The sequence below is a fragment of the Panthera leo genome, chromosome C2, assembly GCF_018350215.1.
Source record: "Panthera leo isolate Ple1 chromosome C2, P.leo_Ple1_pat1.1, whole genome shotgun sequence".
Classification (NCBI taxonomy): Eukaryota; Metazoa; Chordata; class Mammalia; order Carnivora; family Felidae; genus Panthera; species Panthera leo.
In genome coordinates, this window is record NC_056687.1 from 57074838 (window position 1) to 57082701 (window position 7864).

General features: G+C 36.0%; 1 non-coding gene across 1 annotated transcript; it reads left to right on the forward strand.

Annotated features, from left to right (window-relative positions):
• The first annotated feature begins 436 nt into the window (after positions 1–436).
• On the forward strand, positions 437–540 carry LOC122198980. Its single transcript, XR_006193265.1, has one exon. It is a non-coding gene; the product is annotated as a U6 spliceosomal RNA (small nuclear RNA).
• Positions 541–7864: the final 7324 nt, after the last annotated feature.

Consider the following 7864-nt stretch of genomic DNA (forward strand, 5'->3'; position numbering starts at 1 on the left):
GTTTGTGAGTTCGAGCCCCGCATCGGGCTCTGTGCTGACAGCTCAGAGCCTGGAACCTGCGTCTGATTCTGTGTCTCCCCCTCTCTCTCTGCCCCTCCCCCACTCGTGCTCTGTCTCTGTCTCAGAAATAAACATAAAATTAAAAAAAAAAGAATAGCTAGAAGTAGAAGCCAGCTGCTCCTTTTGTTTTTAATTTAAATTTTTTTTAATATTTATGTATTTTTGAGAGAGAGAGAGAGAGAGCAAGTGGGGGAAGGGACAGAGAGAGAGTGGGACATAGAATCCAAAGCAGGCTGCAGGGTTTGAGCTGTCAGCACAGAGCCCTATGCAGGGCTTGAACTCACGAGCTGGGAGAGATCGTGAGGCGAGTCAAAGTCAGATGCTTAACCAACTGAGCCACCCAGGCACCCCTTGTTTTTAACTTAAAATATAAACAGTGCTTGCATCCTCAGCATAAATACTAAAATTGGAATGATACAAAGATTAGCATGGCCTCTGAACAAGGATCACATGCAAATTCATGAAGCCTTCCCTATTTTTAAAATAAATAAACAAGCTTTTGCGATATAAACAGTGAGAGGCACCTGGGTGGCTCCATTGGTTAATCTTCGGATTTTTTAATTTGACTCAGGTCATGATCTCAAGGTCATGAGATCAAGCTTGGGCCGTTGGGCTCTGTGCTAGGCATGGAGCCCTCTTGGGATTCTCTTTCTCTCTCTCTCTCTCTCTTTCTGCCCCTTTCCTCTGCTCATGGTATCTGTCTCTGTGTCTCTTTAATAAAGGAAGGAAGGAAGGAAGGAAGGAAGGAAGGAAGGAAGGAAGGAAGGAAGGGTAATGTAAACAGTCACACAGAAGCTTCAGAATACTGAGAGATGAGTCCATGATGCCTTCTATAAAGTAATCCTGCAGAAGATGAGGTTTGAGGCTCAACAAAAATGAAAAAGTGGAGAAAATTCCCAAATATTTTGAAACCAAATAGCACATCTCTACGTAACACATGGGTTAGAGAAGGAATCAAAAGGAAAATTAGGAGTGTTTTGAGTTGAATGAGAATGAAAATGAATTGAAATTTGTGAAATTCAGTTAAAGCATTGCTTAGAGGGAAAATCATAGGGCCAGATGATTATGTTAGAAGAGAAGAAAGATTTCATATCCACCTATAAAATTAGAAAATTAAAACATAAAAAGAGGAAACATCAGAGGGTAAATTAATGAAAAAGAAAGCAGAAAAACAATAGAGAATACCAATAAAACAAACAAAAAAACTGATTTTATGAGATCAGTAAAATTGATAAATATCCAGACTGATTGAAGAGGAAAAATTTAAAGAAATACATATTATAAAAATTAGGAATAAGAGAAGTGATATCACTAAAGATTTTACATATATTGAAAAGAAAATCAGGAGATTTCACATACAACTTTATGATCATAAATTTAGCAAATTATAAGAAATGGAAAAGTTCTTTGAAATACAAAATCAAAAAATAAACCAAGTACCCTCCTGGTTACTAAGTACATTTATTTTACAGCAAAAAAAAAAAACTTGTCCACAAAGAAAACTCTAGGCTCAGATGATCTTATTAATGAATTCTACTAAAGAGTTAAGAAGGAAACAGTAGAAATTCTACCATGAGAACATTCACTGATACCAAAACCACACAATGACATTGAGAAGAAGGAAAATTATAAGACCAATATTTTTCATGTGTATAAATATTTAAATTATTTTTTAAATTTAGTAAATCATATCCTGCCATATATAAGTCATATCCAAGTGAGGTTTATCCTGAGAATGGAAACTTGTTTTAACATTTAAAAATCAATCAATAAAATTCATCATATTTACAAAATAAAAGAAAAACCACATGATCTTCTCATGAAATGCAGATAAAGCATTTGACAAAATCCAATATCCATTCCTGATAAAAACTCTCAGCACAAAAGGAATACAAGGGACCCTCCCCAATTTATTATGAATATTTACAAAAAAACATAAAGCCAATACCATGCTTACTCATGAAATATTGAATACTTTCCCCCTAGGATGATGAAAAATAAAAGAATATTTTTCTTTTACCAGCCCTATTCACTCTCTCCTAGCCAGTGCAATAAGTCAAAGAGAAAAAGACAAACAGACAGATAGACAGACAGACATAGATAAATGGCATCCAGTTGGAAAAGAAAAAAATAAAATTATCTTTATTCACAGACAACATGATTGTCTATGTATACAATTCTATGGAATTTACAAAAACACTACTAGAACAAATAAGTGAGTTTATCAAGTTTGCAGAAGAAAATTTTATTATACAAAATTTAATTATTTTTCTATATTAGTAAAAATCAGAAATTTCAGTTATAAAATATTATTTACAATAGCATCAAAAATCTATAAAATACTTAAGGATAAATCTAACAAAATAAGTTTAAGATCTGTACACTTAAAACTATATTCTTATTGCTGAAATTGAAGATCTTTATTTATTAAAAAAATTTTAATGTTTATTCATTTTTGAGAGACAGAGAAAGACAGAGCTTGAGTGGTGAAGGGGCAGAGAGAGGGAGACACAGAATCTGAAACAGGCTTCAGGCTCTGAGCTGTCAGCACAGAGCCCGTCGCGGGGCTCAAACTCACAAACTGTTAGATCCTGACCTGAGCCAAAGTCGGCCGCTCAACCGACTGAGCCACCCAGGCACCCCTGAAATTAAAAATCTTTAAAATAAAGAAAGAGACCTATACCATGTTATGTGTCAGAAAACTCAGTATTTTTATAACCAATTTTTGATAAATTGGTCTACAGATGCAACACAGTGCCATTCCAAACCCCAACAGCATTTTCTAAGAAATTGACAAGCTACCTTTAAAAGTCATGTGGCAATGTAAAAGGCTAAGAAGAATTAAAACAACTTTGAAAGAATTTTCTGGTTTTAAGCCTTCAAATTATATAATTAAATTTTATTCTTCAAGTTATATAATTGGCATAAAAATAGGCAAATAAATCAGTGGAACAAAATTAATCCTGAAATAGTCACGCGCCTAAATGGAAAACTGATTTTTGACCAAGGGCAAGATCAAGTCAATGGAAAACGAACAGCCTTTCAACAAACAGTGCTTGAACAATTGGACATGCTTATGCTAAAATGAAAACAAACAAACAAAACAAGAGAAAACCAAAAAGCAACAGAAAAAACTTGAATCTACACTTTATATAAAAAATAAAAATAAATCTACATGTAGAATTTAAAACTATAAAACTTCTGAAAGAAAACACAGAAGAAAATTTTTATGAACTTGGATTAGGTTCACAGTTCTTCGAAATGACATCAAAAGTATCACTGATAGGGGGCGCCTGGGTGGCTTAGTCGGTTAAGCGTCTGACTTCGGCTAAGGTCATGATCTTCCAGTTTGTGAGTTCAAGCCCCGCAGCGGGCTCTGTGCTGACAGCTCAGAGCCTGGAGCCTGTTTCGGGTTCTCTGTCTCTGATCCTCCCCTGCTCATGTTCTGTCTCTCTCTCTCTCTCTCTCTCTCTCTCTCTGTCTCTCAATAATGAATAAACATTAAAAAAATTTTTTTTAAGTATCATTGATAGAAGGCAGTAATACATAAATTAGATTTTATCAAAATAAAAACTTGTTTTCTGCAAGGCACAGTTAACAGAATGAAAATGTAAGCCACAGACTGGGAGACAATTTTTGCAAGTCATATATTTGCTAAAAGACTTGTGTCCAAAATATATTTGTAAAAGCTCCAAACTTAATAATAGGAAAACAAATGGCTCAATAAAAAATGAACCAAAGACGTGAACAGACACTTCGCCAGAGAAAATATGTAGATAGCAAAAAGCACATGAAGAGATGCTCATTTTTTTTCTTTTTCTCACCTTAATTTGTCATTAAGGAAAAAGGCAAATTAAAACCACAGTGATACACCACTGTCCACTTATTAGAATGACTAAAATTTAAAAAACTGATGATACCAAGTACTGGCAAGAACGTAGAGGAACTGGAGGTACTACATGTTATTAGCAGGGCTATGAAATGGTTTAACGACTTTGAAAAACAGTTTGACAGTTTCTTAAAAAATTAGACATACATTTAGCATATGATTTTGCCATTCCATTCCCAGATATTTATCCAAGAAAAATAAAGGAATATCCATACAAAGACTTAAAAATGAATACTCATGACATTCATGTATCTGTAATTATACTTGTAATACTTACGCATGTATAATTTACAAAAACTAGAAACAACTCAAATATCTGTCACAGGTGAATAGATAAAGTGTTGAGTATTGGTACTATGAAATACTAATCAGTGATAAAAAGAATGAACTGTTTATGTATGCAATAACATAGATGAATCTCAAAATAGTTATACCGAGTGACAAACAATTCTAAAATATGCAAACAGCAAATTGGTTGTTGCCTGAAGGGAGAGAGCTAGAAGAACAGAAGGGAAGATTACAAAAGGGCATGAGGGAACTTTTGCATGGATATGTTGACTACCTTGATTGTACTACTGATTTCATGGCTGTCTTCGTATGTCTAAACTTATAAAATTGAATGTTTTAAATGTGTGGAGTTGGTTTTGTATCTATTATTCCTCAATAAAACTACTTCTTGAATGGATTAACCAATGTGGTATGTATATTATACATACACACACACACACACACACACACACACACACACAGTGGAACATTATTCAGCCTTGAAATGGAAGGATATTCTGACACATGCTACAACATGGATAAATCTTGAGGACATTATGCTAAGAAAAATTAGCCAGTCACAAAAAGTCAAATCCTGTATAAATTTACTTACATACAGTATCTAAAGTAGTCCAATTCATAGAAACAGAAAGTAGAATGGTGGTTGCTAGGGCTGAGGGGAGGGGAGAATGGGGAGTTATTGTTTAATGGGTGGAGTTCAAGTTTAATAAGATGAAGAAGCGCTGGAGATTGGTTGCACAACAATGTGAATATATCTAACACTCCTGAACTATACACTTAGAACTGGTTAAGATAATAAATGCTATGTAATGTGGTATTTTGTACCAAAGTTTCTAAAAGCTGCCTTAAAAAAGTTCAGGAAGTTCAACGTATCCATTCACTCCTCCTCGCGTCCAGATGTGAGGTTCTTTTTTTTTTTTTTAATTTTTTTTAATTTTTTTAATATATGAAATTTACTGTCAAATTGGTTTCCATACAACACCCAGTGCTCATCCCAAAAGGTGCCCTCCTCAATACCCATCACCCACCCTGCCCTCCCTCCCACCCCCCATCAACCCTCAGTTTGTTCTCAGTTTTTAACAGTCTCTTATGCTTTGGCTCTCTCCCACTCTAACCTCTGCCTGCCACACTCAGCATGGTTCTGTAGAGACCACTTATGGAGGCATGATGGGCAGTAACCTCATTTGAGCCTATTACAGTGGGATAGACTTTTTCTAGTCTTTAGTATAAGCATTAACAAATGAAGGAAGAAGAACTTCGGTGCAAAGAAAACTTTTGCAAAAATATTGCTAGGATGACTTATATTTTGTAAAAAGCCCCATGCAATCACTTTGTCACATTGATTCATTCTATCTTTCCCAACACAGAGAAAACGCTTTTGATAGTTGCATAGTGAAAGTCAAGAAAGGGTTCTTTGGACTCAAAAAGGGGGCTTTTCCCAAGATCGAACCAAGAGCCAAAGTGTATCATCAACTGGACCTTAAACACCAATATTTGAGAAGGGAGAGGATATTGTAGCTGTGGAAACACAGTGGTCAAATCAGTTTTAAAATAAGAATAGTGAAAAATTCAATATTTTTTTGCAAATATTTACATTATCGGTTTTCCAACTTTTCAGATGTCTGTTGAAATGTCATCTCCTCCGGCAGGACTCATGATGTAACACTGCATGATGTTAGCCCTCAACCCTCTTACTCTATTGCCTTATGCAACTTCATTTGTTTTTTCCTTGGAGTATTGTCAGTACCTGACATTACATTATGCAATAATTGAGTGTTTATTTGTTTACTTTCTTTCCCATAATAATATCCATGAGTGCAGAGACATTGTCCAAATATCTCATTCACACTATGTCCTTAGAGCCTAAAACAATGCCTGGCACATAGAACAGACTGAAAAAAAAATTGTTGCATGAATGGAGTACCAACAAGCCATTGGATTTGCGTATATCTCTTGTTGTCACAGGGCTGAGAGGGGCTTAGGAGCCAATCAGTGAGCTAGATCCTATCCTACCATTTCTCACCCCAAACTCAGAGCACCTCATGGTCACAGACACTGTCTAACATGATCATTTGGAGTTAAGCCCATACTTCCTTTTTGTTCTTTTTTATGTGTTCTATATCCCAGGCAGGTGAAAAGGTCCCTTAAAACTCACATCCTAGAAAGATTCCCCGACATTATAGGCTCTCTGGATATTCTTGTAAATAAAAAGAAAATCAGTGAAAAATAATTAAATTTGCATCTCTGGACCAGCAGCCTTGTTTTATTTTCTATCATAAATGTGGCTCCTGGAAAAAAAAAATTCATTAGGATTTATGCAGGTCACTACCAAGAAATTTCACACTGAATAAAATTCTTAGATAAAATAAAAAGTCTTCATATAAGCAGGGAGCTGACAAGGCTCTATAAACCTTGGTGTATAGACCCAGACACAGTATCTGCTGGGTAGATTTGATGAATCACTGCACAAAAAGGTACCCTCTCCTTAGCTTACCTGTGTCCCATCCCTGTGATCCCTCCTCCACTCTGGACAAGCAGGGGTAATTGTCTCAGCCCCAAGACTTCCAAGTAGACCTGAAGGTGAAGAACTTATATGGGTCCCATTAGCATGAGTCTGATGGGGATATCTTGGTCCCATATAATTTAATAATGTGGTAACCTCATAAGAGGGAAGTCCTAGAACAAACTCTCATAACTCAGCTGAGAATAAAGCAATTAGAAGTAATATGTGCTTATATCATTTCACAGCCACACCTCAAAATGCTACTAACCTGTAATTAACCACAGCTCACCATGCTCAATCATCTCCTCCTATTACAGGTGCCAGAAGTTTATAATTCCTTAAGAGATGGCAAAAAAAGGAGGACTGATGAGAATCAATTTGTGCTGCAAAGTTAATCTCCTTTTGCAGGTATCACAGGATGCAGGAGGTGGAAGAACTGTAATTAATGAGATGTTAGATTCTGGTCCAATCAAAATGAATAAAGGGAGGTTCTGGAGGTTAAATGATTTTCCCACATTCTGGAAGAAGACAGAGTTAGAATATAGCTGTGTCCCCCAGGGCCCCATTTCAGTACTTTTTCTACAAGTACCAATAACATTCTGGATTTGTGGTGTTTAAACATTTTTATCTTTTGCAGAAGAACCCCTTCTTCAGCCAAATTCCAACTGAAAGTGTGATGTTAGCAACAGAGAAGTGAGTAGGTGACCTGGTGAGACAATGGGGGAACTACTTTGCTTTCCCTATCCACAGTTGAAGATTGGAAGGAACGTCTAAGAAGGGATTGTGAAGTTTTGAAATATGTCGTTAGTGCTCACAATGCCACTGTTCTATTTCCCTTTTCTCTCTTTGGGAGTCTGGCCTGTCCCTGTTCTCATGACGTTAGCCCCTCTGTATGCTCACCCTCTCTTTCATTTGCAGCTGAAGGTAGTCAGTATTACTTTGAATTGAAATTATTCACACTCATACTTATCCAATTGCAGTTCAATTTTCTTTATAAGGCTTTACTTTCTCTTTATTTGTGAGATATAGTCTCCTCTCCCAGTGAACATTTCAAACAATTGGGTTGGATAATTATTTTGGCAAGAGACGTCTGGTCTGGGGGGTGCAGTAGAGCTGTCTAACTA